A 13,079-nucleotide genomic window follows, 5' to 3' on the forward strand; every position below is an offset into this window, starting at 1 on the left:
CAAATATTGACCAAAACATTAAGGGAAACTCTTTTTCCTTAATTTCCTCCAGACAATGCTTTTCCCAAGTAGAATTAGCTGAATTTGAGGGTCAATGCCAAAGGGTCAATCTACAGAAGTCACAGTCAATTATTGGGTAGATCCACTTTTCACAGTTTAACCCAGGGATCTATTACTTTGATGTCTTCCAGAGACACTGACTCTCATCTTGAGCTTGTTACTTTCAGTCATGAACTCTTATATCTCTTTATGTCTGAGAACAATTATTCTTCCTTCCAACATTGCCCGCAGAAAGCCAAAATTCTACCTATGTTTATAGGCAAAGCAACAAGTTGTCCTTATCTTAACTCCAGGCCATTTGTATCTTAGCCTGAAGAGTCTGCTTTATACCAAGTGTTCAGCAAAACCTTTGCTAAGCCATGTCTATATTCCCCCTGAGGAACTGCAACTGGCATTTAAATTATCTCTCTCATTCACTCCATGCAAACTTTTCGTCTGCCTCAGAAATATTTCCAGGAAAGGTAGCAGAAAATGTCCACTGAAATCAAAGGATAGATCCCCTTACCCCAAAGATGTAGGACTGATGTGACAGCTGGATGCAGATCACTTTCCTTTCACCAAAATGAAAGGGGTGAGGGTCGCCATGGTTGGAGCCTGGTGAAACTTCTATGTTCTCCCTGATAAATACAACTCTTAATATAAAACCCTGGGATTGCCATGGAATCTCTGAATGCTCTACTGTTACTGAGAGATGTCACCCACCTTTCTCAAAAGGCACCTCAAAAATCATACCATTTACCTAAAAGCAAAAACTAAGACATCATCAATTATTTAAATGGTTCATCCAAGCGAGACACACATCAGAAGAGAGATTTCTGGGCTAGCGCTGTGGCATAAGTGTAAAGCTGCCACCTGCAGTGCTGACATCCCATATGGGTTCCAGTTCAAGTCCTGGCTGCTCCACTTCTGATCCAGCTCTCTGCTATGGCCTGGGAAAGCAGTAGAAGATGGCCCAAGTGCTTGGGCCCCTGCACCCACAGGAGAGACTTAGAAGAAGCTTCTGGCTCCTGGCTTTGGATCAGTGCAGCCAATTGAGGAGTGAATCAGTGGATTGAAGATCTCCCTCTCCCTCTCCCTCTCCCTCTCCCTCTCCCTCTCCCTCTCCCTCTCCCTCTCCTTCTCTCTTTGTGTAACTCAGACTTTCAAATAAATAAATCAATCTTTAAAAAAAAAAAAAAAAGAAAGGAAGAGAGATTTCATCTGTTACCTGCAGAATGTGTGATTGTGGCATTTCTCCGTGGCTGTGATGGGCCTCTGCATGAGAAAATACAACCGCCTGGCAGGTTCATCTAAATGCTGTTGTTCTGCCGTGTGTGCACAGGGCGCTGCCACAGTGCAAGGTGGCAGGAGCACATGCTGCTTCTAAATGAGGGATCCCTGAAGCAAGGTGTCCTCAGAGCTGTCACCTCCATCCAGACACACGATCAGCTCAAACTTGGCATGATTGGCCTTGCAGCATCTCCTCTTCACAGCCGAGCTCTCTGGAAACCAAAATTGAAATGCAGTTTGAAATGTCTTGCATGTGTTTTGGTTCTCAGTCTTCTTTGTCTTGCTTAAAGTAAAAAAGATGAAATGAACAAAATTTTCTTTTAATCAACCAATACTAAATATGTTTGTGTAAATTAATGTGTACCTAAAAGCCCCACCCTCTTGTATATTTTATCATTACCTTCCAAATAGGCCAAAGTATTACAAAAATGGTTTGCTTCAAGTTGAGATGTTTTATTGGAGCTTATCAGAAAAGGCACAAAGGTTTCCTATGTTGGAACAGAAGAGTAAGAGAGGCATTGTGCAAATATTCCTAAAATTCCTGGCATCTCTTTTATTTCTGTGGTTATTATTACATAGCATTTACCATTTGTTGGGCTAATAAAGTCATCTGAAAAATTAGAATACCTTAAATATTTTATTATTTTATTAGTGGAAGGACACAAGGGTGGGAGAAACAGAGATCAATGTATCTTGAGCCATGTTTGCCTAAGCACTGGAGTAGATGTTTTAAATGTTTTGTCATATAATCATTACAAAAATCCAAGAGGTTTGCTCTCACTTCAAAGACAAGGTAAATAAAGTCAAACCTGCATTTCCAGGGAAGTGATGTAGGATGTTCAGATAACATGTTATCAGGATGAGAAATTATTATGTTCCACCCTCACTGAACAGGGACCTTCCAGAAAAGGGATCAAAACTATAAAAAATAGCTGGCATTGTGGTACAGAGGGTTAGTAGACTACTACAATGTCAGTACCCCATATGAGCACCGTTTTGAGTGCTCCACTTCCAATCCAGCTCCCTGATAGTGTGCGTGAGATAGCAGTAGAAGATGACCCAAGTTATTTATTGGGCCCTTGCCATCCACATGGGAGACAGAGATGGAGTTCCAGGGTTCTGACTTCAGCCTAGCCTAGCCTTAGCCATTGTGGCCATTTGAAAAGTGAACCAGCAGATGGAAGATATCTCTTTCTCTTTCTCTCTCTCTCTCTGTCTGTCTGTCTCACTGTCTCTCTGTAACTCTTTCTTTCCAGTACATAAATCTTGTGGAAAAAAAACAAAATAGTTAAATGTGATACATTACCTTTTGTAGCCAAAAGATTCCATATGCATTATCTCAAAGCATGTTGATAATTCTGTTTGGAGCTGACTGCAGACACAGGCTAGAAGCCACAGAGAAAATGAAGTTTCATTATGTTAAAATCATACAGAGTCACCAGTTCCAAGCAATGTCCACCGCTTCTCCATTGGCCATATTCATTTGTCTTGATTTCAAATGCTTTTGGCAGTTTCTAGATTTTCAGTCAATCCTCAAAGGAGCAAGATTTGCCAAGAGTTGTTCCTGGATGGTAGAGGGAAGTGTTGGTTTCAAAGGCAGTTCCTGAACAGAACAGTTTCATGCTTGTTTCCAGCCAAGTGAGCTGTTAGTATGAAAGCACAGCTACCATACAGCAGCAGTAGGAAGGGGACTGCAATCCTTTGAGTGTAAATGCTGTGAAAATTGGATATAAAAATGTCACTTTGTTTAACCATGTATACCACTTTGTGAACACATGTGTCTATGTGTGTCTGTGTATGTGCATTATACATATACTAGACATACATCTGTTTGCTACTTACATATGGAATTTATATCGACATGGTTAAAATGTAATTTAAACATCAAGTGTAGGTTTATATAGAGAGAGATGCCAAATTATTTATATATATAAATGTATACTTATCATCTAAAACATATTAGGCTAAAACTTGTGAAATATGCTTATTCATTATGTACATATATATATATAACACACATATGTTTTTACATATATATGTCTCTATACACACATATATGTATATTTCAATCTCCCAAATGTATGTATATGTGTGTGTGTGACATGTGAAAGTATGTACAGAAAGCAGAGGGTCATAATTCCAGTGATGGAAATATCTTATGGAATCAATTAGCTTACCACAATAGGCCAGGAAAAGGAGGTAAATATAAGTTACAGTTCTGGAGAAAACATTTTTTAAATCTTTGTTTAAGATAAAAAGGTGCCCAGCGCCGCGGCTCAATAGGCTAATCCTCTGCCTGCAGCGCCGGCACACCAGGTTCTAGTCCCGGTCGGGGTGCTAGATTCTGTCCTGGTTGCTCCTCTTCCAGTCCAGCTCTCTGCTGTGGCCCGGGAGTGCAGTTGAGGATGACCCAGGTGCTTGGGCCCTGCACCTGCATGGGAGACCAGGAGAAGCACCTGGCTCCTGGCTTCGGATCAGCGTGGTGAGCCAGCTGCAGTGCACCGGCCGCAGCGCGCCGGCTGCAGCTGCCACTGGAGGGTGAACCAACGGAAAAAAGGAAGACCTTTCTCTCTGTCTCTCTCTCTCACTGTCCACTCTGCCTGTCAAAAAAAAAAAAAAAAAAGATAAAAATTGAGATGATCAATTAAAGTGTCAGCAGTTCAGAAAGTTAATTGAAATCCAGCCCACTAAGACCTTCAATGTCAAAATAATATTTTAATTATAAACCAAATATGGCTTTCAAGTGTTTAAACTTGCTGCCAAGGACAGGCAGTGTATAATTTTTTCCATTGCAACATGTCAATTTGGGAATCAGAGGTGTATGATACAGCTCAAAGATTACTGTCTATCATGAAGACAAATATGTTACCTCGTTTATGTGTAATTGCCATTGGATTTTTTTTAGACTTACTTATTTATATGAAAGGCAAGAGTTACAGAGAGAGGGAGATAAGACAGAAAGAGAAAAAGAGATCTTCCATTCATTAGTCATTACTCAAATGACCCCAGCTTCTGTGGCTGGGCCTGACCAAAGCCAGGAGCTTTGTCTGAGACTCTCACTTGGGTGGCAGGGACCCAAGTACTTGGACCATCTTTTGCTTCTTTCCCAGAAGCATTAGTGGGGAGTTGGATCAGAAATGGAGTGGCCAGGACTCGCATTGACACTTACACGGGATGTCGGTATTGCAGGCTGCAGCTTAACTCACTGCATCACAAGGGTGACCTGAATTCTCATTTTTATTCACACCAAATTCTGTTTTTTCTCTCACTCTTATTATTTTAAATCATTGCAAGCAGGCACTCAAAATCAGTGAAGGGATAGCAAAGCCTTATAGCAAAAAGGATAGAATTTTTAAAAGATGAAGATTGGAATACAGCCAACTAACCAAATACTATCATCTCAATGTCTTTCTGTGCCTTGTATAAATTAATATTTTGCTTTTATTCATTTCAAGTGAATAAACAACTTTTCACAAACTTTCCTTATTGAAGTCAAATTTACATAGACTCTAATTCGTGTTAAATGAATTGAATGTTACTAAGTCTGGATGATGTGTGTACCTGGACAATCACTATATACACTGCATATGTGTATCTTTGCATGCACACATATAAACATATATTATGCATTTTTTAAAACTTTTATTTAATAAATATAAATTTCCAAAGTACAACTTTTGGATTATAGTGGTTTTTCCCCCCATAACCACCCTTCTATCATCCCATCTCCTGCTCCCTCTCCCATTCCATTCACATCAAGATTCATTTTTAATTATCTTTATATACAGAAGATCAATTTAGTATATACTAAGTAAAGATTTCAACAGTTTGCACCCACACAGAAGCACAAAGTATCAAGTACTGTTTGAGTACTAGTTATATCATTAATTCACATAGTACAACACATTAAGAACAGAGATCCTACATGGAGGGTAAGTACACAGTGACTCCTGTTGTTGATTTAACAATTGACACTCTTATTTATAACGTCAGTAATCACCCGAGGCTCTTGTCATGAGTTGCCAAGGCTATGGAAGCCTCTTGAGTTTGCCAACTCTGATATTATTTAGATAAGGTCATAGTCAAAGTGGAAGTTCTCTCCTCCTTTCAGAGAAAGGTACCTCCTTGCTTGATGGCCCGTTCTTTCCCCTGGGATCCCACTCACAGAAATCTTTCATTTTGGTCACTTTTTTCTTTTTTTGCCAAAGTGTCTTGGCTTTCCATGCCTGAGAAACTCTCATGGGCTTTTCAGCCAGATCCGAATGCCTTAAGGGCTGATTCTGAGGCCAGAGTACTGTTTAGGACATCTGCCATTCTATGAGTCTGCTGTGTATCCCACTTCCCATGTTGGATCATTCTCTAATTTTTAATTCTATCAGTTAGCATTAGCAGACACTAGTCTTATTTATGTGAACCCTTTGACACTTAATCCTATCATTATGATCAATTGTGAACTGAAATTGTTCACTTGGACTAGTGAGATGGCATTGGTACATGCCACCTTGATGGGATTGAATTGAAATCCCCTAGCACGTTTCTGACTCTACCATTAGGGGTAAGTCTGATTGAGCAGGTGCTGAACTGTACATCTCCTCCCTCTCTTATTCCCACTCTTATATTTAACAGGGATCACTTTTCAGTTAAATTTAAACACCTAAGAATAATTGTATGTTAATTAAAGAGTTCAACCAATGGTATTAAGTAGAACAAAAACAAAAACAAAAAAACACTAAAAGGAATAAAGTAGTATGTTGTTCCTCAACAGTCTGGACAAGGGCTATACTATGAATCTTTAAAGTGTTTATGTACTTGGTGATGTAGTGAGTAGTAGAATTCTATTTTGCAAGCAATTCTGTGAAGCTATGTGAAAACACATGTGGCTGAAAATCAGGAAACCTGAATATTGGAGTTTGAGGTGGCCTGATCTATGTTTCTCTATAATATCCAAAGGAAATTTTACATCCATTGTGATATAAGCTAAAAGAATAAGTCAAAGTGAGAGTGTGGGGATTAAATTTTCTTGTGCAAATTTTACAAGAACTAATTGACAGCACCTTTTCTCAACTCCTATTCAGTGATGTGTTGGATCTGCACTAAGCCCAGGTAAACTTATTCATACCCAAAAACTCCACACATGCTACAAATCTCCTTTTTCCCTTCTACTTGAGTGGATTGTTAAACATTTGTCACCATGCCCCTATTGAAAAAAAAAACTCATACTACTAAGAGAAACAGCACTGGTGGAGTGTGCTTCCTAAAGCTACATTTTGGACATAGAATCCCCATTCCTATTCAGCTAGCATTGGAGAGTAGCAGTTGATCTTACAGGGTCCCTGCAGAGTTGGCTCTGCAATGAGCTCACTGCACAGCCAAGATCAATCAAAACCCATGACCTGCATAGGCAAACCTACTTCCACAAAAAACATTGGCAATATCTTGGCTCTATATGCTGTGGCCTTGCTTCTACATGTACCAGTCAGATAAGACATCCATCTCCTAGCGGGTCAGACAGGGTTTTAGACTAATGGAGATCCTTCATCTTTAAAGAAACAGAATGTGGGGAGAATCTTCCCATCTCCCCCACGCACTGCAGAGCTGGTTCTGAATACTCAGTACTCAGTTGTTTCTCAATACTTCTTGGGTCCATCATTGATGTTGCCAGAGTAGCTCCCATGTTCTTTAAAAAAGTTTTTTTAAAATTGCCTCAGATAATTCCAAAGGGCCCCTTGTTGCTGCCTTTCTATTATTTACAATTCTAGTTTTCTGTATCTGTGGTTTTCTGCAACAAAAGCTTTAATTCTATTTAGCACATTTATACATTCTAAAGAACTGATCCATTCCACTCTGCAACCTCACCTTTCAGCAGGGCACTTTTGAAAGCTTTTAACGGAGAGCAAATAGCAAGAGTGCTCTGACCTTCCTCTATATGGGAGCAACATTGGATCCAATAAATAAGCCACTATACTAATACATATATAAAATGGACATATTCATCTTACTATCTGGCAGCTGAAGTAAAGCTTCATTTTCATTTCTGAGTGGATTGTTGGAAATAATTGCCTTTTCACTTGAAGGAATCTCCGGCAGCAGGTTCTTGTAGATGTGATATTATTCAGTAATTGTTAAGAAGGGCAAAGATTCCCCGAGGCATGTGAGTGCCCATATTCTGTGCCTCTGCTTCTTGATCATTCTCTAGTGTAACATATTTCTCACAAACATGTGAGTTCATACAGACAGATGCTGTGGTTTTTATCTGTACCTCTAATGTCTAGTAGAGATTTGGTATTGCAACAGTTTGTATTAGTTAGTAGAGGACTCAAGGGACGCATGATGAGTCAACACTGTTCTGAATTACTGGCTACGATTCAGGAGTTTGACTCCTGAGAAACTAGGTCTGGGTTTGGACAAGCCAAAGAAAAACTTAGGAACCTCATGCAAGTTCTTCCCTTTTTATTTACAGCAGTTGGAGAAAACATACACAGAAACACAACCACTTGTCCATGGTGGCCACCTGGACTGCAACGAGATATCTGCTCCTCAGCTTCTTATATGAGCTTATAGAGAAGAGTAGCATGAAGCCAAGTCGTTACATAATAGGTTTGTGGGATGGCAGACAAGCAGGTGGGCCTTTTGGTTACCACGTCACCAATTACAACAGAGAAACAGAGATATTGGAGCACAGAGATAAGAAGGCATGGGCAAGTGTTGTGGAAATTTGAAAAACATCGTCTTTCCCAAGTTTGTCTCATCAACACTCCACTTCTTCAAGTTCCCTCACCGTACAATCTACATGTACATTATCTTCCACAAAGGTCCCCGTGCAAGAAGTACACATAGGGTTTGTGGCATCACATTCAAAAGCCATAATAATATAAGCTACAGCAGCAAACTATAAGACACAATATAGAATATCCCAGCCCTGATCCAACTATAACACATAATATATAATACCCCAGCCCTGATCAGATTTTATTACACCTGATAAACCTGACCTTCTGATAGGTTCCAGGCTTTCATCATGTGGCCATAATGAAACATTTTTGTCCTATAGGTAGCAGTTGTCTATTTAATCATTAAGCAATAGCATTTTGGGGGGAGGGGGGGCTTTTCCAATCAGCACACTTTATTAAGAGTTCCAGCTTCATCATTCCCTGAATAGGAAAGAGGCATATGGCCTGTCACTTGGTGCATGGTCTTTTTCTTCTGATGTCCATTCTGCCACAAATCTTGCCACATGGCTTGGCTCCGCAAGGGCTGGTGCATACCTGTCCAATTCTCTGCATGCCATGTCGCCATCCAATTAGTTCCTGTTAGTCTGTGCAAATAACAATAGATGATCATTAATAGTTACCAGCCGCACAGCTTATAGCTCAGTGCATTGAATGCTTTGTTGATTACCTGATTCATACCGAATCATTTCAATGGAGGCACAGCATACTGTGTGGGATGTCTTCTACTGGATCCATCCATGTACCAGGTTTCTGCAAGAATCAGCAGAGTTCCATCCTAGAATGGACCAGGTACTAGTTCCGCAGCACATGGGACCTCAGGAAGTATAGTTAGTTATACAAGCCATGGGCCCCCAGATCTCTTACAGTTAAGCCCATAAAGGTTTTGCCTCATTGCTGCAAATAGTCCCCCTTCTTTGCCAAGGTGGTATTTTGTGTTGTCCTACTATGTGGTTTCACTGCCCAGTCTTGTACCCAGCTAGCAATAGGGTACAATGTACACCCAGTGACAGGAACTGTGTCCAATATGCATTCAGTAGCCATCAAGGCAGAATGGACTGCAGTGAGCTGTTTTTCAATTAAGGAGTACCGAGTCTGCTCCTTTCTGTAGTTGAGGACCAAAACAAATTAGGATATTTCAGCCTTTCATGTCATTGCTGAAGCCCCCGAAGCCCTGCTATAGTGACATGCTCATCAAGCCCACAGTAGTAAGTTGGATTAAACACATTGAGGGTGTAGGCAGCTTGCACACAGCACTTAGCTGTTGTGAAGGCCACTTGCTCCTGCTCATCTCATTCCTACTCGACACTCGCTATCACCAAACAGTACAAGAATTTGTGTGAAAGGCAACATAAACCTTCCACAATATCCCAACAATCCTGCAAACTCCTGTAACTGTTTGACAGTTGTTGGGGTAGGAAAAGCCTGAATCTTACCTATCACTGCCTTAGGAATGACCTGGCTTTTATCAGACTACATGACTCCCAAGAATTTGGCAGAGAATTCAGGTCCCTGCATTTTGGACTCATTAACCACCCAGATAGAGGACTTTAGATGGTTCAACTATGAAACATCTGTATGATTGGAGGCACAGGCCACTGAGCCAAATCTGTGACTAGAAAACCACAATACAAGGTGGGGCTATGTAGATAGCCTTGTGGAAGGGCAGTGAAATTCCGCTGCCATCCATCTCAAGTGAAGCAGAACTCATCTTGACTCTCAGGAGATATATCTACAGGAAAGGAAGTGTTAGTCATATCTACAACAAAATTATAAGTTCCAAGTTCATGACTGAGGTGTTCGATATCACTCAGCAATGGAAATGCTGCCTGCAGGGAGGTACAACTTTATTAGCGCCTGATAACCTACCATCACCTTCCATGTTCCATCTGGTTTCTTCACAGGCTATACTGAGGAATTAAATGGGCTATGTACAGACATGATAATGCCTACCTTCACCAATTCCTGAATAGCTCCTGTAATTTCCTCATGACCCCTGGGCAGCTTGTACTGCTTAGTGTAAGTCATTCACGTGGGCATGGGTAGCTGCAGTTGTGAGTGCACACAGCATGCCATCTCATCACCACTTGATTCTCACGCACTCACAGGCAGAACTTCCCTACTACAGTGTTCAGCTATAGAACTTGTAGGATGCAAGTGCCCTGTATGCACTCAGGTATGGAGGGCACACTGACAATATATTCCTGGGGTGGTAAACACACATTGCTTTTACTTGAATAGAGTGTCTTCCATAGCCATCTATGGCTACTGGGGGCCCTAGAAACTTCTCTGGGGTGCCATACAGTAATGAGCATTCAGCCCCTGTTAGCCAATGCCAGTACTCAGTCTCTGAACATTAGAGGGGAAACAGTCAGTAGCAAGTTCCACATGTGGCCTCCAGTCCCTATATGCCCTGGTCAGGTAGATATCTTGGCCTCCCCCAGTCAAATTTAAATGTCTGATTGTCTACAGTGCTGTTCCAGACAGCTCATAGCCCTTCAAAAAAATCTTGCAACCACACTGCTTGTACCCCTAGTATCCAATTGGGTACTGTGCTCACATTAGACCTCCTATATGTTTGAAACCTTTGTTCTGGTTTCAGTTGCTGCCACAGTGTTAGCAATATCTTGTTAGTCTATCTATGTATTTTTTCTCTGTCTTCTCCTGCTGCCAAGAGCTAGACCCACATTTGAGTTAGAGTGGCCTTTATTGGTCCTCTCTTTTTTCTTTTTTCTTGAGTTGCAGTTCACACCCTCTTCTGCCCATACATTGCTTCACCTTCTTCCAAATCAGCAAGCGTCTGGACAATCACATTGATAAGCTGTCCCCCATATGGGTCTAGTATTGCCATCAAGGAACCAAAGAAAGCAGAAGGAGCAGTCTATAATCCAACATCCCACATTCTTGTGGTAGAAACTTTCTCACCTGGCTCATGAGTTCCGATGCTATAGAAAACATTATGCATACCCAGTTCCGGCAATACTTGCTGTAGGTCAGCATACACCTGCCACTGAGATGAGTTGCAGGCCTGTCTCTCATGACTCCTGAGACTCCACCAGCAATCCATCATTTTCTGCTCTTATAGAAGTCAAAAAGAGCCAGCCCACAGCTCCAGTAGCCATTTAAGCGTCTGTTAATCAAAAGTTTCTTCAAGGGCATGCAATGTCTACCTTACTACCTTACTACCGAGTGAGCCATCTACTCCAACCCACTGTTGTGGGGGTGCACAGGCTGACAAAGCCTCAGGCATCTGGTACCATACATTTATGACCGGCAACTCCTGAATTCTACGTACAATGGGGAAGAAATCTCTACCATTGTGTCCTGAGTTGAGTCCTGCCAGCTATGCCAAGTGTGATTCAGGAGTTTGACTCCTGAGAAACTAGGTCTGGGTTTGGATGATCTAAGTAAGAACTTAGGAGCCTTTTGCAAGTTCATACCTCTTTATTCACAGCAGTGGGCAAAAGCACTCACAGAAACAACCACTTGTCCAAGGCAGCCGATCAGAATATTATGATGTTTTTGGACCAAGCCATGTCCTTCAGCTTCTTATATGAGCTAATGGGCACAAGTGGTACAATGTCAAGCCTTTACATAACAGGGTTATGGGCACCTAGCCAAGCAGGTGGGTCTGTTGGTTACCATGACACTGGTTACCATAGAGAGAGATCTGGGAACACAGATAAGGGGGCATGGGCAAAAAGTATGGAGACTTGATATACATCACCTTTCCCAGAGGTGAATCTCCTCAGCACTTGCCTTACTCATGCAATAAGGTACATCTGCAAGGACTGGTGTTTAGCGTAGCCATTGACACAGCACTCAAGACACCTACATGGGGCTGCACTGTGGCACAGCAGGTTAATGCCCTGGCCTGATGTACCAGCGTTCTATATGGGCGCCAGTTTGAGACTGGCTGCACCACTTCTGATTCAGCTCTATGCTATGGCCTGGGAAAGCAGTAGAAGATGGCCCAAGTCCTTGAGCCCCTGCACCCACGTGGGAGACCTGGAGGAAGCTTTTGGCTCCTGGCTTCAGATCAGTGCAGCTCCAGCTGCTGCGGTGAATTGGGGAGTGAACCATTGGATGGAAGATCTCTCTCTCTCTCTCTCTCTCTCTCTCTCTGACTCTCCTCTCTCTGTGTAACTATGGCTTTCAAATAAATAAATAAATACAATATTTTTTAAAAAAGACCCCTACAACCTTTGTTCCCATGTCAGAGTGGGTAGGTTTAAGCCTGATCTTCCTAATTCAAATTTCCTGCTGATGTGCACCTGGGAGACATCAGGCTCAAGTAGATGGGCTTCTGCCACTGACATGGGAAACTTGGACTGAATTCCCTGCTCCTGGCTTTGGCTTGATCAAGCCCTATCTATTATGGAGAGTGGACCAGCAGATGGGAAACTTCTCTCACCCTCCCTTTGTCTCTTCCTGTCACTTACCATTCCAGTGAATAAAATAAATTTTAAAGCTTAAAAATACACATGAATATCAAGACTAAGTCATCTAGTTTCTGTGCTTAGGTGTTCAGGGGATTCAGGAGAAAAGTCTACAACACGTAATTAATGAAACAAGAAGCCATGTGTGTTTTAACTAAAGGTGACCCTTTGATCCCAGCTCAGTCATATTACAATATACCACCATGTTTCCTACTAATCAAATTTTAACATCAAGAGAAAACCAGAACTCAGATGAGCATGATTTCAAAAGCTGATGTGGAAGTTGTCTGATCTTCTCAAGGACTGAAGTAGGAGTGGAAATTCCTTCCACAGGAGACAGGGCTTCTTCACATGGTAATAACTACTCAAGTTATTATGTAATTGCTATTTAGAGCAACTCAGTACAGAGCGATGACTTGCAAAACCCAACTTTAATTAGAAAAGGAAAGCCAAATTGGAATGATGATGCTTTTTTATTTCGATGTCTTCCTAGAAGGAGTGTTGATTACTTAACCAGGGGCAGGCCTCAGCTAAGTTGCATGCATTCCACATTAGAAACCTGGGTACCTGGTTCAATTCTTAG

Source organism: Oryctolagus cuniculus, chromosome 2 (assembly GCF_964237555.1).
Source record: "Oryctolagus cuniculus chromosome 2, mOryCun1.1, whole genome shotgun sequence".
Classification (NCBI taxonomy): Eukaryota; Metazoa; Chordata; class Mammalia; order Lagomorpha; family Leporidae; genus Oryctolagus; species Oryctolagus cuniculus.